At 38.4% G+C, this 19,501-nt stretch overlaps 2 long non-coding RNA genes across 3 annotated transcripts in view; one reads left to right on the forward strand and one right to left on the reverse strand.

Annotated features, from left to right (window-relative positions):
- LOC140623511 (uncharacterized) overlaps window positions 1-19,501 on the reverse strand; it is a 66,387-nt gene that overhangs the window by 46,567 nt on the left and 319 nt on the right. The window lies entirely within an intron of this gene.
- The window catches only part of LOC140623510 (uncharacterized), a 133,068-nt gene that overhangs the window by 29,619 nt on the left and 83,948 nt on the right, over window positions 1-19,501 (forward strand). For both annotated transcript variants that reach the window (XR_012023124.1, XR_012023125.1), the window contains exon 3: window positions 14,852-14,943. This is a non-coding gene — a long non-coding RNA (uncharacterized lncRNA). The remainder of the gene's footprint in view (window positions 1-14,851; window positions 14,944-19,501) is intronic.

The following is a 19,501-nucleotide window of genomic DNA, read 5'->3' on the forward strand; positions in this document are numbered from 1 at the left end:
CTTACCACCCCCCTCAGCATTCCACTGGAACTTACCCCTCTCAACCCACCCACCCTGCCTTAGAGCCCCTGCCAAGTAGCTCCCTACTCCCACCACACCTGGATAGTGCGCTCAGCCAGTGCCAGAGCACCTTCCAAATGCTCCCACCTCAGGAGGGGATCAGCCCCACACAATATAATGTCTGTAATACTCATAGCTAGACCTTGCAGTAAGTCGTGCCAGAGGTCAACCCCACACACCAGCATGAGTACAACAGAGAGAAACTGACAGTAATATAATGATAGTAGGACTTTAACATCCCATTTACACCAATGGATAGATCATTTAGATAGAAAAATCAACAAGGAAATAATGACTTTAAATGACACATTAGACCAGATGGTCCTAACAGATATGTATAGAACTTTCCACACCAAAACAACAGAATATACATTCTTTTCAGTGCACGTGGAGTATTTTCCAGGATAGATCATGTCTTAGGATACAAAACAAGTCTCAATAAATTTAAGAAGATTGAAATCCTATCAAGCATCCTTTCTTTTTTTTTCAAGCATCCTTTCTGACTACAACAGTGTGAAGTTAGAAATCAACAGTAAGAAGAAAATTGGAAAATATACAAACACAGGGAAGCTAACAACATGCTACTCAACAACCAACAGGTTAATGAAGAAATCAACAAGGAAATCAGAAAGTACTGTGAGACAAATGAAAATAGACACAGCATTCTAAAATCTATAGAATGCAGCAAAAACAGTTCTAAAAGGGAAGTTTAAGCAATATAGAACCATCTTAAGAAACAAGAAAAATCTTAAACAATCTAACCTTACACCTAAAGGAACTAAAAAAGAACAAAAAAAGTCCCCTAAGTTAGTGTAAGAAATGAAATAATAAAGATTGGAGTGAAAATAAATGAATAGAAACTAAAGAAAAACATAGAAAAGATCAATGAAATGAAAAGCTGGTTATTTGAAAATACGAACTTGATAAACTTTTAGCCAGATTAATCAAGAAAAGGAGAGCCCAAATCAGAAATTAAAGAGGAGAAATTATAGCAGATACTACAGAAATACAATGGATTATAAAGTGACTACTATAAAAAATTATGTGCCAACAAATGGAACAACCTAGAATAAATGGAAAAAATCCTAGAAACATGCAGTTTTCCCAGAATGAATCAAGAAGAAATAGAAAATCCCCCAAGAGACCAACTACTGGTAATGAAATTGAAACAGAAATCAAATAATTCCTGAAAAATAAAAATCTAGGACCAGACAGCTTCCAGATAAATTCTACCAAACATTTAAAACATAGTTAAAGCTTTTTCTAATTATTCCAAAAAATTGACATAGAAAGGAGACTTCCAAAGTCATTCTATAAGGCCAGAATTGGCTTGATACCAAAACCAGACAAGACCACAAGACTGTGTGTGTGCACGCACACACACACACACACACACACACACACACAACGTAGGCCAATATCCTTGATTAATATTGTTGCTACAATCCTCAACATAATATAGCAAACTGAATTCAACAATACATTCAAAGGACCATATACCATGATCAAGTGGGATTAATTTCAAAATCCACAAATTAGCCAGTGTGATGTGCCACATTAACAAAAAGAATAAAAATCAATATGATCATCTCAACAGAGGCAGAAAAAGCATTTGACACAACATTCATTCATGATAAAAATTCTCAATAAAGTGTAGATGAAACATATCTTAACATAAAAAAGATCATATATGACAAATCCATAGCTAACATCATACTCAATGAAAAGCTGAAAGCTTTTTCTCTAATATCAGGAACAAGACGAAGATGCCTATCATTTCCACTTTTAGTCAACATAGTACTGGAAGTCCTAAGAATAGCAATTATGCAAGAAAAAGAAAAGGCATTCAAATTTGTGAGGAAGGTGTAAAACTGTCACTATTTGTATCAGATGGCATGATACAACGTTATAGAAATTCCTAAAGACTTCACCCAAAAACTATTAGAACTAATAAATGAATTCAGTAAAGTTGTAGTATACAAAATTAATATACAGAATCTGTTGCATTTCTATTATGAAATAGCAGAAAGAAAAATTATGAAAAAATCTCATTTACAATTTCATCAGAAAGAATATGGTATTTAGGAAGAAATTTAACCAAGGGGTGAAAGACCTGTACATTAAAACTATAAGACATTAAAAAATAATAATAAATAAATAAAATTATAAAATGATGATGAAAGAAATTGAAGACACAAACAAATGGGAAAATATTCCATGCCCATGGATTGGAAGAATTAATATTGTTAAAATGTCCACACTACCCAGAACAATCTACAGATTCAGTGCAATCCCTATCAAAATACCAATGGCATTTGTCACATAACTAACTAGAATAGTCCTAATATTTACATGGAATCACAAAAGACCCCAAACTGGCAAAGCAATCTTCAAAGGGAAAAACAAACCTGAATCACAGTCCTAGGCTTCAAGTTACAGAAAAAGCTAAAGTAATTGAAACAGTAAGTACTGGCATGAAAAAAACACAAAGATCAATGGAATATAATAGAGAGCCCAGCATTAAATCCATGCTTACATGGTCAGTTAATCTTTGACAAAGGAGGCAAGAACATACAATGGGGAGAAGATAGTCTCTTTAATAAATAGTGCTGGGACTGAGGGGGGCACCTGACGGGCGCGGGGTGAGCACTGGGTGTTATTCTATATGTTGGCAAATCAAACTCAATAAAAAATATATATATATAAAATAAATAGTGCTGGGAAAATTGGATAGCTGCATGCAATAGAATGAGACTGGACAAGTTTTTTATACCATTTACAAAAATACATTCAAAATGGATTAAAGACTTGAATGTAAGACCAGAATCCATAAAACTCCTAGAAGAAAGCCATAGGTAGTAAGCTCATGGACATTGGTATGAGCAATATTTTTTGAATCTGTCTCTTCAGGGAAGGGCAACAAAAGCAAAAATAAGACTATATCAAACCAGAAAGCTTATGCACAGCAAAGGAAACCAATAAAATAGAAATGGAACCTACTAAATTAGAGAAGATATTTACAAATAACATAATTTATATGAGGCTAATATCCAAAATACGTAAAAATATCATATAACTCAGTATCAAAACACCAATCAAATTTAAAGAAATGAGCAGAATACCTGAACAGACATCACTACAAAGAAGACATTCAAATGGCCAGTAGACTCTTAAAAAGATGCTTAATGTCACTAATCATCAAAAAATACAAATCAAAACCATAATGAGAGTTCACATCTGTTAGAATGGCTTTTATCAAAAAGGCAAGAAATAACAAATCTTAGTGAGGATGGGAAAGAAGAGAACCTCTTGTACTGTTGGTGAAAATGCAAAATGGTGCAGCCACTACGGAATATAGAAATGTGGGTGCCACCAATTCTACTTCTGGGTATTTGTCTGAAGAAAAATATCCCTTATGTTCGATGCAGTATTATACAACAGCCAAAATATAGAAGCAACCCAAGTGTTTCTTGATAGATAAATGGAAAAAAGATGGCATGTACATGTGCATACGCCCCCCCCACACACATATACACAATGGAATATTATTCAGCAATAAAAAGAATGAAATCTTGTCATTTGTGACAATGTAGATGGACCTAAGTGGTATTATGCTGAGTAAAATAAGTTGGAGACAAATACCATATGAGTTCGTTTATAAGTGGAATCTACAAAAATAAAACAAAACAGAAACAGACATAGAGAACAATCTGGTGTTTGCCAGAGGGGAAAGAGGAGTGAACTAAATAGGGAAAGGATATAAAAGGTGCATACTTCCAGTTATACAATAAATAAGACACAGAGATAGAATGTAGTGCATAGGGAATATAGTTAATAATCTGTAACCACTTTATATGGTGACTGACCATAGTCAGATTTATCATTGTGATTACTTTGCAATGTATAGAAATGCTGAATCACTGTGTTGTACTCCTAAAACGAATTTAACATTGTATGACAATTATACTTCAGTTAAAAAAAGAAAACTGTAAACTATGAACTAATACATTTACTCATTAACTGCCCTGAAAATGGCACTCAAATTTGTAATTATCAAGTTCCAAATTTCAAAATTCATTAAAAATTTTTACCTTGGGATCCCTGGTTGGCGCAGCGGTTTGGCGCCTGCCTTTGGCCCAGGGCGTGATCCTGGAGACCCGGGATCGAATCCCACATCGGGCTCCCGGTGCATGGAGCCTGCTTCTCCCTCTGCCTGTGTCTCTGCCTCTCTCTCTCTCTCTCTGTGACTATCATAAATAAATAAAAATTTAAAAAAAAAAAAAAAAAAAAAAAAAAAAAAAAATTTTTACCTTGTAATGAGCTTTCCTCTGACCACAAAATTTAAATGAGATTAAAGAAAGTAATGTTATAGCAGCTCCTCATAAAGGGAAAATTAGCCCTTCAGAAATGTATTTTTATGTAATCAAATTTATAAGCTCTTGCTGAATTTGCACCTTTTGTCAGCTTTGTCATGGAGGTTAGGTATATACCCCATGTGTTCTTGATACACAGGAAAACCAATTATACCAATATTTATTATGACAGAAACAACTTGGCCTTATAGCCAGCAGCTATACTGACCACTTAACAAATTAGTAGGCAATATCCAATCACAGCTTTTAAAATTTAAATTCAAACAGGCAACATATAGTACATCATTATTTTTTAATGTAATGTTCAATGATTTGTCAATTGTATATAACACACGGTGGTCATCACATCATGTGCTCCCCTTAATGCCCATCACCCAGTTACCCCATCTGCTCACCCACCTCCCCTTCAGGAACCTTCAGTTTGTTTACTATAGTTGAATCTCTCATGGTTTTTCTCCCCCTCTGATTTCTTCCCAGTTTTCCCTCCTTTCCCCTGTGATCCTCTGCACTGTTTCTTACATTCCACATATGGGTGAAATCATATGACAGTTGACATTCTCCAATTGACTTATTTCATTCAGCATAATACCCTCCAGTTGTATCCATGTCAATGTAAATGGTAGTTCACAGCTTTCTGATTATAACTGTTCATCTTCATTAGAGTCCAGAACAGATTGGGACATAGAGGTAGAAGTTGGTAATGTGAGGCTGATTAAGCTGTTGGGAGAAATGTGATTCAGAGTTTTGGTTAAAAAGACTTATGCACTCAAAATTAAGTGTACTCATCAAAGGTAGAGCTGGACACTGGCAGGTCTCCCCAGCAAGGTCCAGCCTCTGAAAAGTTTATGCCAGGACAGAGCAGAACAGATAAGAACATGCGCTTTCCTTATAGATGGGCGGATCAGAGAGAGAGGAGATGAAGCATCTCCCACATCCTTTCCCCAAACTCATCAGTCACCAGCATGGAATCTCCATCTCTCCAGTTTTCGGGTGGAGGAACTTCCACTTATGGGATGTTCCCTGTACCTTCCAAATTATACGTCTCCTAACTTCCCTTTAGTCATCTCAACCAACTAAACTATTTTTTCGGGGTTTCTTAAGCCCTTTTCCCCCTCTGAATTATTTTTCTGGGAATGAAAACAGTGGTCTGTCTGAACTATTTCAGTCTTATAAAAATAAGCTAATTTTCAGTTTTGATCAATGATAGGCATAGTGGATGATGTCTGTATCACACAGACATTTCTTTAGGAGTGAAGTATTTTTTCTTTACTGCTGAGTGCTTAGCTATAAATCTTCACATCTTGCCTAAAAGAGAGGCACCTTGCCTGAGGGCACAGCTCCTTCCTAAGATAGTCCACATTTAATGGTTGACTGAGGATTCATTATCCTCATTGAAGCCTCTGATTTTTTTTCATTTTTTAAAATTTAATTTGTCAACATACTGTACATCATTAGTTTTAGATGTAGTGTTCAATAATTCATCAGTTGTGTATAACACCCAGTGCTCATCACATCACGTGCCTTCTTTACTTCCCATTACCCAGTTATCCTGTCCCTCCACCCATATCCCCTTCAGCAACCCTCAATTTGCTTCCCAGAGTTAAGTCTCTCATGATTTGTCTTCCTCTTTGATTTTTCCCCATTCAGCTTCCCCTCCTTCCCTTATGGTCCTGCACTATTTCTTATATTCCACATATGAGTGAAACTAATGTTCATAGAAGCTTCTGCTTTCTTAACCCAATGCAGAATACTAAGGGATCATCTCAGCTTCAGAGATTCCTATGGGATCTGGCAAGGTCTGTTTAAACTGTATGGTATAGTCAACTCCCCCTTCTGTTGAATTCTGCTTTCTATCCAACCCTTGCATACGTGTTCAATTTAAGAGAAACATTTAATAGAGGCACTTGATCTCAGAGTTGTGAGTTCAAACCCCATGTTGGGCATAGAGTTTACTCAAAAAAAAATTTAATAAACTCCTAACATGCTATTATTGCCTCAGAGGTGGCTTCCTGGAACCCAACTTGCAACTGTTAGCATTGACTTTCCTGGGTCATTCCTGGTACTAAGATGGGACTCTGCAACTGGATTGTCAGCAGTTAGCTGGCAATAAGGACCCTGAAGTGAATTCAATAATGTCACTTAAAATTCATGCCTATCTAGAACCTCACAATGTGACCTTATTTGGAAAAAGCACTTTTGCAGATGTAATTATTTAAGGATTAAAAAGATGAGATTATATTAGGGTGAGTCCTAAATTCAATAAGTGATGTCTTTATAAGAAGACAATGCAGATGCACAGAGGAAAAGGCCATGTGAAGATGGAGATTAGTGGTCTCCTTGTTCATGACAATGTAGAACCCTCCACCCCTGCCGCCATATCTACACTTAGTCAATAACTAGATTTCAGTCACAACGTAACCCAGCTGGGGATGTGCTAGGCTGATTATGGAGGAAAGGGACTCTACCGCAAAGGAACTGTGGAGGTGTTTTGGGTGAGAAAGGTGACATGTGGAATTTATGCAAGCCTCAATGGGAGAATCGCAGTGCAGGCTGCTAGGGTTCTGAAGCAAGATCTTTTGTAGCAGAGAATTTCAAAACATTGTTTGGGTTTTTTTTTTTTTTGTACATTTTTTTATTGGAACTCAATTTGCCAACATATAGTATAACCCCAAGTGCTCATCCTGTCAAATGCCCCCCTCAGTGCCTGTCACCCAGTCACCCCATCCTCTCACCCACTTCCCCTTCCACTACCCCTTGTTTATTTCCCAGAGTTAGGAGTCTCTCATGTTCTGTCACCGTCTCTGATTTTTCCCACTCATTTTCTCAGCCATTAGAAACGATGAATACTCACCATTTGCTTCAACATGGATGGAACTGGAGGGGATTAGTCAATCGGAGAAGGACGATCATTATATGGTTTCACTCATATGGAGAATATAAAAATAGTGAAAGGGATTATAGGGGAAAGGACAAAACATTGTTTGAAAAGCAGCTTCTGACTTGCTTTTGGGTCTTGCTGCAGAAAAAGCATCTGAACATAGTACACCAAGTGACTACATGGCCAACATAATCCTTCATGATGTGGGTTAAATCAGAACCCACAAATCATTAGATTGGGTGGTCCCAGCAATAATCCTTTGGTGTATGGAATATAGTACATCCAGGGTCAAGCATGAGCAAGGCTGGAGGACAAAGCAGCAAAGCAGGTAGTCTGGACCTTGAGGTCATTTATCGCTGTGGCACTTGTGTCTTTCTTTAGGTCATAGGCAGTATCAGGGTACTTTCTAACTAAATGATGGAATGGAACAAAAAGGATGTCAATCTTTTGAAAGGCTCCAGCTGGCCTAAACTGCTCTGCAGGAAGGCACGTAGGAGACATTGTCTACCAAAGCAGTGAGTAATGTGCTGATGAGAGGGGCATCAGCATCACAAAGCAGTTTAAGTGGTGTCTATCTTCTCCAGGCCAGAGCTGACAGTAGGAGCTGCCATTGCAGAACTGGAGCCTCTGAGAGCAAAGGGAATTTCAGATTCTGAGACAGTAGAGGCAGGTGACAATGCATAACCAGTCAGAAGCCAGGTGGACACAATCATTATAATCAGTGGAAGATCAGAATGGCAGCCAGACAGTGGCAATCTTGTTCAGAGACCCGAACCATGAGGATGTCCTGCAATGTGACATGGGTCCATTATATCCATGATATCATGGTAATCTGACTAGATGAGGAAAAAATGTCTATGAAATGGAAAGGAAGTCAGATGAGGCTGTCAGGCTGCAATGTATGTCTAAACTCCGGTGGAAAAAAGTAAGGTTGCATGGAAGCTTCTTAGACTGGGTGCAATTCTGAGAAAAGTTTGGCAAAATCATCACAGAGTCCTTGAGCTACTTTGTTTCCCTGCTTATCCTGCCAGAGGGCCCAGTGTGAGAAAGACTGAGGGTTATTTGTCCTAGATGATAGTAGTAACAAAGTGATAGCTCCACTATTGATTTGGCTTTAGGGAGATTCCAATTCCATGCCCAGGTACATTTTGAGGGCAGATAAACTTTGTCGTCAATTCATTAGGTGATGGGGAATAGCTTTTAATAATCATCTGGCATCTCTTTAAATCTAGTGGCTTGTTTGGTACTTAATCAGGCAATAACAAAATGTTGATAAAAATTACATTCCAAGTTATTGTTTTATGTTACATAATTTGAGACGATAGAGTGATTCCAGATAAAGTTCAGTAGCATTCTTCTTTTGAATGAACTCTATGAATCAAATGTATTTTATAATTATTGTTTATTTGATTATTAAGTCCTAAGGGTAAGTTAAAGATTTTAATTTTCTGGGAAATGTATGCCAAAGCCTGACATGGAAGATTGCTGTAAAACACAAAGGATACCTAAATGATGGTGCTAACACAACTGGCCAGTTCATAAATAATATTTGCATGATTTTATAGGCTGGTTGCCAATAATTATGTTAGTCACTCCTGCTAAGGAAATATCTCATTCCAAGATATTAAAGTTAGGCCTGACTGCATAAAATCCAGAAATCTCATCATAAATTTACAGGATTTTAATAGAAGCTCATTAATCAAATTGTATGGACATGTAGAATGATACCTTCTGATGGAGGCAGGTCACGGTGGTCAAGATTATGAAGGAAATTGATGCTGTTTGTTCTTGTATTAGAATTTATTTACTATGTCAATGTACACATTTAAAAATTATGAGTGAAATCAAAGTTATAAATCATAGTTGGTATAATCATCTTTAAAATCACATGGTATTTGGATATTATGATATACTGACTATAGAAAGTATTAACTTAGATTTACATATGAACATATTTACATATAATGGGTTCTGTTCTGTTAAAACTCATGACCCTTTATAGGATGACAATCTGACAATAGCCAATATGGAATGACCCAGTTTTGGGGAAATACACCAAAGTACTACTAATACCATAAGACCACACTATAGTAATCTTATGAGATCATACCATGAGTCCTAGAAATTGAGGAAAGATATTTCCATATTAACTGTAGGATAAGAAATAACAGGTATTTTCAGACTAGGGAGAGTGAGGAGGCTTGGCATAGTTTTGCTGCTAAGCTCCATGTGGAGACAGACAGGAGTAAAAGGGAACATCCAATCTCTTCTTTGTGCAACAATGGCATTATAAAACCACTCCTTTCTGAGAAGCTGGGATTCAGAACAGCAGCTTCTAGGATGAGCCTCCAAACTCAAGGGGGCAGGCCTACATTCTAGCCCTGGCAATCCTGACATTTTGGAGGTATAGTGATCACAGTTTTGTCTTTCTGAATTTGTGAGGAGGATATCAGTTTGAGAGTCACCACTAGAAAGGACTGTGTTTGACAGAGTGACAAGTGATGAGCTCATTGGGATCAGTAACAGAAAGAAATAGCTTACAATGGCCAAGTGAGAAGCTTAGAGTAGGAAAATCTGAAACAGTCATTCCAGGGTACATGTGAAATTGTACCTATGTAAATAGCTAGAAGTCAGTGCTCCCTTCTCAACCCTATTTGACAGAACAAAACAAAACAGCCTTGTGGAGTTTAAAGGAAATGTAACAATAGCTAAAAGCTAGAGACCTCAATGGATTATCCTGTAGAAGCTGCAAGTTTAGTAACTTCAGAAGCTGGTAGAGAAAGCTTCATCCAAAAAAAAAAACAAAAACAAAAAACAAAAAAGAAGAAAAGAAAAAATTGATGCTGAGCACTTAGTGAGCACTTAGTTCAGAAGTCCCATGGACTGAGATTTCATTCTGGGCAGCTCTGGGTAGGTTGTTTTAGCATCATGGGCCTGGGGTCTCCACTCCCATCTAGGAAACAATTCCATCAGTGGTAGGTGAGCTATGTCCTCCCACTGGAGCCTGAATCTCTGACCTTTAAATATGGCTCTAAGTTCCTGATAGGCAAAGTACCAGAAGAGACAGTTACTATACTCTTATCGACTGAGAAAAAATTATGCTGTTTCTCAAGGGATATAAAGCCTTTCCTAGCAGCCAACTTCATCAGAAAATTTTCATGAGGGGCTTTCTAGAGCAAGAGCTGAAGGATGTAGTAGACCATGTCTCCCATGTTCCTAGAACAAAGAGAATAATAGATTTCATTAGCCTGTTTTTTTTTTTCCATAGCATTCCTTGATAAAAGCTGAAAGCATAACACCAAACATAGCACAGCAAATGTGATTGTGTGTGAGGCCAAAAAAATATTATCCAAATATGTGAGGGTCCTGTTCAATCTGAGGATGGAATGTGGATGTGCTTCATGACCTCAAATCAGCTTTTTACAAACATCACTTCTCTCAGTCTTTTGGAAAGAGGTAGCAGATGATTTATAATTATTTTTTTTTTTAATTTTTATTTATTTATGATAGTCACAGAGAGAGAGAGAGAGAGAGAGGTAGAGACACAGGCAGAGGGAGAAGCAGGCTCCATGCACCCGGAGCCTGATGTGGGATTCGATCCCGGGTCTCCAGGATCGCGCCCTGGGCCAAAGGCAGGCGCCAAACCACTGCGCCACCCAGGGATCCCGATGATTTATAATTAATCTCTATTAAGGGTTTAGAAAATTGGTTTGTAATTCAAACCCAATTGAATACTTTAAAAAAATCAAACGAGCATGGACTAAAGTTAATATCCAACATTATTGTAATAAAGCAATTTAACCAAGGCTTCTGATCCAGATGAATCTCCAGCTCTCTTTTGTTTGGAGGTAACCTTGGAGGTTCGCACAGGCAAAGCTGTTTTTAATGTCCCAAGTCTACTGAATACTTGGTTATAAGCTGGAGCCAAGTTTCTACATATTTAGACATTAGGCTGCAGGCCCTTTTTACCCACTTCTAGAAACCCACCTCTGACAGCTTCTTTTAACACTTGAAGGCCTGCCTGGTTTTGGGGACCTATACTTATCTGGGTACTTCTAGCCAGAGGAGCAGAGATTGTTACCTTTTGGCATCCTGAAGGAATTCCTAAAGTAAAGCTGGTGATTCTATAGGTCCTGGCAAATTTTTCAGGCAAAAGCCAGCCCTACCCAAGATGTTTCTGTGTGCCATTGGGGTCTGAGAATGAAGAACGGGAGAGAATACTACCTACAGGGTCAACTGGCTTAGGATTTAAGAACAGAATGGAAGGTCCCTCAGCTTTGAAAGAAATGTTAAATACATCATTTGGCCAGTTTCTCTTTTGAGAAAGTAGGCTCTTTATGTCTGCTAGAATCTATCTACCAAACAGATAAGCTTACAGGAGACTTTTATGGAGTAATTAATCAGAAATCTAACTCCAAAAGCTACTTTTTAGAAACCCAATCTAGTTTGGTTACTAGGTAACTGCTTAAGAAGTCCATGTAAAGACAAGTATGCATCTCAAATCAAGACAGTACTTTTAAAGATCTCTTTTAGATGACTCATTTGAATACATAAACCACATCTTCTTCATCCCTTCATCTTTTGATGGACACCGAGACTCCTTCCACAGTTTGGCTATTGTGGCCATTGCTGCTAGAAACATCGGGGTGCAGGTGTCCCGGCGTTTCATTGCATCTGTATCTTTGGTGTAAATCCCCAACAGTGCAATTGCTGGGTCGTAGGGCAGGTCTATTTTTAACTCTTTGAGGAACCTCCACACAGTATTCCAGAGTGGCTGCGCCAGTTCACATTCCCACCAACAGTGTAAGAGGGTTCCCCTTTCTCCACATCCTCTCCAACATTTGTGGTTTCCTGTCTTGTTAATTTTCCCCATTCTCACTGGTGTGAGGTGGTATCTCATTGTGGTTTTGATTTGTATTTCCCTGATGGCAAGTGATGCTGAGCATTTTCTCATGTGCGTGTTGGCCATGTCTATGTCTTCCTCTGTGAGATTTCTGTTCATGTCTTTTGCCCATTTCATGATTGGATTGTCTGTTTCTTTGGTGTTGATTTTAAGAAGTTCTTTATAGATCTTGGAAACTAGCCCTTTAACTGATACGTCATTTGCAAATATCTTCTCCCACTCTGTAGGTTGTCTTTTAGTTTTGTTGACTGTTTCTTTTGCTGTGCAGAAGAAACTTCTTATCTTGATGAAGTCCCAATAGTTCATTTTTGCTTTTGTTTCTCTTGCCTTCATGGATGTGTTTTGCAAGAAGTTACTGTGGCTGAGTTCAAAAAGGGTGTTGCCTGTATTCTTCTCTAGGATTTTGATGGAATCTTGTCTCACATTTAGATCTTTCATTCATTTTGAGTTTATCTTTGTGTATGGTGCAAGAGAGTGGTCTAGTTTCATTCTTCTGCATGTGGATGTCCAATTTTCCCAGCACCATTTATTGAAGAGACTGTCTTTTTTCCAGTGGATAGTCTTTCCTGCTTTGTCGAATATTAGTTGACAATGGAATATTCCTCAGCCATTAGAAATGACAAATACCCACCATTTGCTTCGACGTGGATGGAACTGGAGGGTATTATGCTGAGTGAAATAAGTCAATCAGAGAAGGACAACTATTATATGGTTTCACTCATACAGGGAATATAAGAAATAGTGACAGGGAATAAAGGGGAAAGGAGAAAAAATGAGTGGGAAATATCAGAAAGGGAGACAGAGGGATCCCTGGGTGGCGCAGCGGTTTGGCGCCTGCCTTTGGCCCAGGGCGCGATCCTGGAGACCCGGGATCGAATCCCACATCGGGCTCCCGGTGCATGGAGCCTGCTTCTCCCTCTGCCTATGTCTCTGCCTCTCTCTCTCTATCTCTGTGTGACTATCATAAATAAATAAAAATTAAAAAAAAAAAAAAAAAAAAAGAAAGGGAGACAGAACATGAGAGACTCCTAACTCTGGGAAACGAACTAGGGGTGGGGGAAGGGGAGGTGGGTGGGGGGTGGGTGTGACTGGGTGACCAGCACTGAGGGGGGCACTTGATGGGATGAGCACTGGGTGTTATTCTATATGTTGGCAAATTGAACACCAATAAAAAATAAATTTACAAAAAAAAAAAAAAAAAGATGACTCATTTGACCAGCTAGGTTGAAGACAAAATAATGAAGTTCAGGATATAGAGTGATTTCCCTCTGTGGAGAAGATGCATGTGGACTCTGGGGGAAATGTGACCTTTAGATGAGTCCACAGGGCAGTACTAGCAGTTAATTCTTTAAGTTCTGTGCTGTATAAGATGGGACGGACCACCTGGGGCCAAGTTCATTGCTTTGACCAGGAGATGTCAGTGTTGAATCATGTACCATAACTCACTGAACCTTGAGGCACCTTGGCTAGATGGAGCTACAACTGTATAGCTTCTGAGAGTGCTTTCTGGGAAGATATCAGCAGTGACTGATTCAAGCAGTCTTAGAGGGACATTTGGGTTCAACAATCGTGTGTAAAGATAGTTCTTGGGAGGAAAATGGCTAAGCTAACTGACTTAATCAGAGGCTGATTAGTAGAAAGAGAACCCCAGGAAGAAGAGATGCTGAACATCTAAAGTAGAGCAAAGACAAACCAGTGAAGAGCAAGAGTTGAACCAACAGCTATAGGTCTCAGAAGAGAACCAATTCTAGAGAGACCAGAGAAAAAAGACTGGTTCTGTTGGCAGAAGAATTGTGGAGATTGCCTTTCAAAGCACTAGTGCTTATGGCTCTGTTGATCTACTCTCCTTCACTAAACAAATAATACTTCAAACATGTATTGAGCTAACATAGCAGGCAGCAGGTGAGCAAGACAGATGGTCCCTGCCTCTCTTTGATCTCTGTTTTCTGGTTAAGGCACCTGACTCCTTTTGGCTGCCTTGGGAGGGGTGTACCTGACAATGGTTCAAGATCCCACCTGTGTGGGTCCCTCCTCTTTGGAGGCTGCTATCGTGGAGGAATGATAGCCCCCGACTTGTATGCACCACTTTAGAGTCTACTAGAATAGAAATGATGGTGATGGGGATAGGGCTTTTATCAGAAAAGAGATACTATGTGCCAGAGAAAGAAAATAATCTGTTAATTTAGAGCAACTTTGCCTCTAAAATATACCAGTGAACTTCAGTGATCTCTGGAAGCTAAAATATCTAAGAAAATAACCTAGTGGAATAGTGCTTTATACTTATGAAACAGTGGTTTTAAATACTTATTAAATATACTTTTACTTATTAAAAACTACTACTTTATGGCCTTGGGTTCCAATTATTTTATCCTATGGTCATACTAATATGTTACTGATGCTAATTCTTATTTAAGATAGTTGACTACTTATTAAAAAATTTACGTAATTCCATAATTATATAATCATTGACTTACTGGGGCCTGTTCTATTATTGGTAACTTCATATAGGGAACATATGAGTTAATTAATCGCCCAAGATAACTTGGCCCAGAATCCCAGGACTCCTAATTTAGTCAACTTTGTTCATGATAAAATCTAGTTTATGTAAACAGAAAATGCACCTATGTTCTCTTTTAGGTCCCATGGGTTCAAACATCAAGGTGTAGAAGTTTTGAACATTAGTTAATCCTCTGGGGCACTCCTGATAAGATGGTGATCAGGGAAACAAGGTAAACAGACTTGCTCTATCACATCCATATAAAACCTTGCTCAGGGGGATGGGGCCAGAGAAATTGGTGCTCCATCTCCCTCACCATCATGGTGGTTCTGTACCAAGAATCTTTCCAAACATCCAACTGCAGGACATGAATCATTTTTGAAGTCTGGCCAAAATATTGCAATGCCCACTGTGGGCACTGCTTTCTTCTAATGTCAAAATGCAAGGCCAACGTTGGCTTTCTTAGATATTTGTGTTTCAAAGCCTCATGGATGACAGACAAACAGAAAAACCCCTGGGGGAAAAGCCAGCAGCAGGTAGAGAGCCAGTTTCTGGGACAAAATAATCAGCCCCCAAGGCCATAAGGGACTTTTCAGTTGTCATGGAATTAGTGACTAGAGGGGTCTTTCAGGGGCATCCTGGTGGTAACCTTGGAAAGCCCTGTGATGGGGCCAGATCTGGGTAAACATGTTATCAAGGGTCTCGAATTTAGTGTTTTGCTTTCATGATACCCTGTTCTCAGATATTCCCTAACTTGCCAACCTGTTGAACCTCCTCTGATTCCTTAAGCCCTTGGAAAAGCACACATTCAGATCAGTGTGGCATCTCTTATGTGTACCATTGTGTTTTGTTTAAAAATGGCTCTAATCCAAAGGAATAACTTATTTTGAATACTTGGAATTTGGCTCAAATGGGCCATGGCACTCTCCAAATGCCATGGTATACCCCTCTCAGCCACCTATAGCTTCATTCACACCTATAGGGAACATTTAGATCTCATTCCTACTACTGTGTTCTCCAGGCTCACATTGGACCTCTTCTCTTTTTCTTAAATATTTATTCATAAGAGACACATAGAGAGAGGCAGAGACACAGGCAGAGGGAGCCTGATGCGGGACTCAATCCCAGGACCCCGGGATCACTACCTGAGCCAAAGGCAGACGCTCAACCACTGAGCCACTCAGGTGCCCCTGGACCTCTTCTGATGAGCTTGGCATTTAGTAATCCAGACCTTTGTATGTGCATCCTGGAAGAGTTTTTGTTCCTGGGGGCAAGTCTGAGAAGTCTACAAATCCATCCAGAAACATGGGAAGCTGTAGTGCAGACTTCAATACTTCATCTCCCTTAGCTTTTTCTCCTATCCCTTATCCTCTCTTATCTCAAGGTTCCCTTTTTCCACTCCTGTTACCTGGGTGCAAGCAGTTTAGGAGAAAATTCCAAGACCTTATTTCAGTCTCTGCTTTTAGGAAAACCCAAAATAAGACACAGGCCCTAGGTTCTGATTTGGGTCACTCAGAAAAATGCCTATAAGACAAAAAACTGAGTGAGAGAAAAGTACATTATAAGCTATAAAACCACAGTAAGTTACCATTCAGTAGTGAAAGAAGAGACCAGAGGTGAAGAGAATTTTTGACCTCATAGAACTTATATTTCATGTTTTAACTTTCTTCTATTCATGAAGGAATGGAAAAATTCAGCTGTAATATGCTTTACAAACTTTATGTTGTTTGAATCTTGCTGGGATTCCTCAATTCGTATTTTTTCTAATCTTTCTTTTCAATCTTGTCGGAGCCAGTGAATTCTGTTTCCTATTCTGTCTTTGCTGCCCTCTAGAATTGGTCTTTTCTCATTCCTTAAAAAGGTAACTTTTGCCCAAATTTTAAGGGAGATTTAAGATTATCTGGCAAATCTGGTTAAGAGGCTGAGGGAGACTACTTAAGGAACTGGCATCCTATGCAGAGTGTTCCAGTTTAAGATGGTGACATAGGAGGCTCCTGAACTTACCTCTTCCCATTGACACACTGAATTTATAGCTATACACAGAAGAATTTCCCATAAAAGAAATCCAGAAACTAGCTGAACAACTCCTACACATTAAGCATACAAGAAAAAAACTACATTTAAATGGGAAGTATAGGCCGAGATATACTTTCACCAGGTACCCCACCCTGGCATGGTATCATAAAATGAGACAGTAACTCCCAACTCCCAGCTGCTCCTGAGGACTTAAAAATTGGGACCCATCATGTAGTGCCCCAACTTTTAAACTTCCACCTGAGGGATGGGCCCCCAAAACACCAGACTCTGAAGGCCAATGGAGCTTGTATTCATAGGACCCATCAAACTATAGAAAATGAAGAAATAGTTCTTAACAGGCTCTCAAAGGCTCCTCATGGCTGCTCTTCCAGGGCTCAGCACAGAGGCAGAGGTTAGAAATGTCCATCTCAAGTCCTTCACTGAAAAAAAGATCTATTTGCTTATCTTAAAAGCTGAAGCCTAAGAATCAGTCCCTTAATTTAGCATGCAACTAGGAATGACTGCTACCTCTCCCAGAGATAAAAGGGGCTATTGGGAGCCAACTCCACATTCTCCCCCTATCTTGCTATGGGTTACTGGTATCCTCCTGAAAGGAGCTTGTGCACATGTCTGGAGAACAAGCTTTTGTGGCCGCTGCCCAAAGAATACACCCCTTGAACCAATAGCTCTGGTAGCCAACAGGGCTATTTGGAGGTGCCATAGAACAGTAGCAAGTAAAGAATCAGTTCTTAACTAGCTATCTCTTCAGGACTCAGTGCAGAGGGAGCAGACGGAAACATCTAGCTCCCAGACTTTCTCTGAAAGAGATATGCTTGCATACTTTAGTAGCTGCTGCCTTAGGGTCTGGTTTCCAATCAGCCAGCATCTAGGTGCTGAATGAGATTCTCCCCTTTGGGACACCAACATGTCTTGGCATGCCCTCAGCTACTGAGAGCCACTAAGACAAAGAAAATGGCTTGGAGTCACAAAGGTTTGAAATATTACCAAGATCTAAGGCCATTGTAAAGGCACTCCTGCATGAATCCACTCTTTCAAGACTGGGAGAAGTAGTTGTTTTCCCTCATTTGTAGAAACCAACATAAAGAGTCAAGAGAAAGGAAGAAACAGAGAAATATTCTCCAACAGAAGAATAAGATCAAACTCAAGGAATAGATCTTAATTAAATGGAGATAAGTGATTTACCTGAAAAAGAGTTCAAAATAATCATAAAGATACCAACATGAAGAGGATAATACATGAATAAAGGGAGAGTTTCAACAAAGAGATAAAAAATATAAGAAAGTACTAACCAGAAATCACAGAGCTGATGAATTCAATAACTGAACTGAAAAATTCAATACAGGGGTTCAACAACAAACTAGATAAAATGGAAGAAAGGATCAGAATACTCAAAAACAGGACAGAAGAATTCATCCAATCAGAACAACAAAAAGAAAAAGGAATATAAGAGTGACAGTGTAAGGGATTAAGCAGACCAACATTCACATTACAGGAGGCCTACAGGAGAAAGAGAAAGGAGCAGAAAGCTTACTTGAAGATAAATGGCTAAATTTCCCTAATCTGGGGAAGGAAATAGACATCTAGATCCAGGAAGCCTAGAGAATTTTTAAAGATGAAGCCAAAGAGATCCACACCAAGAAATAGAATTAAAGTGATGAAAGTAAAGTCAAGGAGAGAATCTTAACAATAGGAAGGAAAAAAAAATTGTTATATACAAGGAAAGACTATAAGCAGATAAGACTATCAGCAAACTTTCAACAGAAACTTTGTAGGCCAGAAGAAAGTGGCATGATATATTCAAAGTGCTAATAGGAAAGAAAAGTTCTAAACCAAGAATACTTTACATGATAAAATTGTCCTTTAGGATTGAAGGAGAGAGAGTTTTCCAGACAAGCAAAAACTGAAAAAATTTATCACCATTAAACCAGCTTTACAAGAAATATTAAAGGACTTCTTGAATTAAAATGAAAGGACACTATTAATAACAGGAAAACCCATGAAAGTATAAATCTCACTGATAAAGGTAAACACATAGTTAAATTCAGAATACTCTTAATATTGTAATGGTGAGGATAAATCACCTATGGATTTAACATAAAGATTAAAACACAAAAGTAACTTTGCAAAAGTAATTTTACAAAAGTAAAAATGACTTTAACTACAATACATTGCTCAAGGTAAAAATAAGTAAATTATGTCATAAAAACATAAAATATAGTGATGGGGAGGAAAATAAAAATAGTATGTATTTTACTTTATTCATATTTTACTTTAGAATGTATTTGAATCTAAGTTGTTATCAGCTTAAAATAGACTGTTATAAGTATAATTTATTTTATGTAAACCTTTGGTAACTACAAGCAAAAACCTACAGTAAATAAACAAAAGATAAAGAGAAAGGAATTTAAGTATTACAGAAAACCATCAAATTACAAAGGAAGGGACAAAACAAACAACAAACAAAAAAAACCAAGGGCATTACAAATAACCGGGAAACAATTAACAAAGTGACCATAGTAAGTCCATACCAATCAATAAGTATTTTAAATGTACTTCTTTCTAGTCATTTTGCTCAGTGCAGAGTGGCTAAAAACAAGTTGTATTGGAAAAAGGAAGAAAACAAAACAAAACAAAACAAAAAACCAAGGAGGGGTATCCTATGGTTCTATATACGTAAATCCCTCGACTTCCCCTGGAGCTTTCCAGTGCTGCTTGGTCCAGAACTTGCTCTTCCCCTGTCCTCCCAGCTGGTC

Source organism: Canis lupus, chromosome 33, assembly GCF_048164855.1.
Source record: "Canis lupus baileyi chromosome 33, mCanLup2.hap1, whole genome shotgun sequence".
Lineage (NCBI taxonomy): Eukaryota > Metazoa > Chordata > Mammalia > Carnivora > Canidae > Canis > Canis lupus.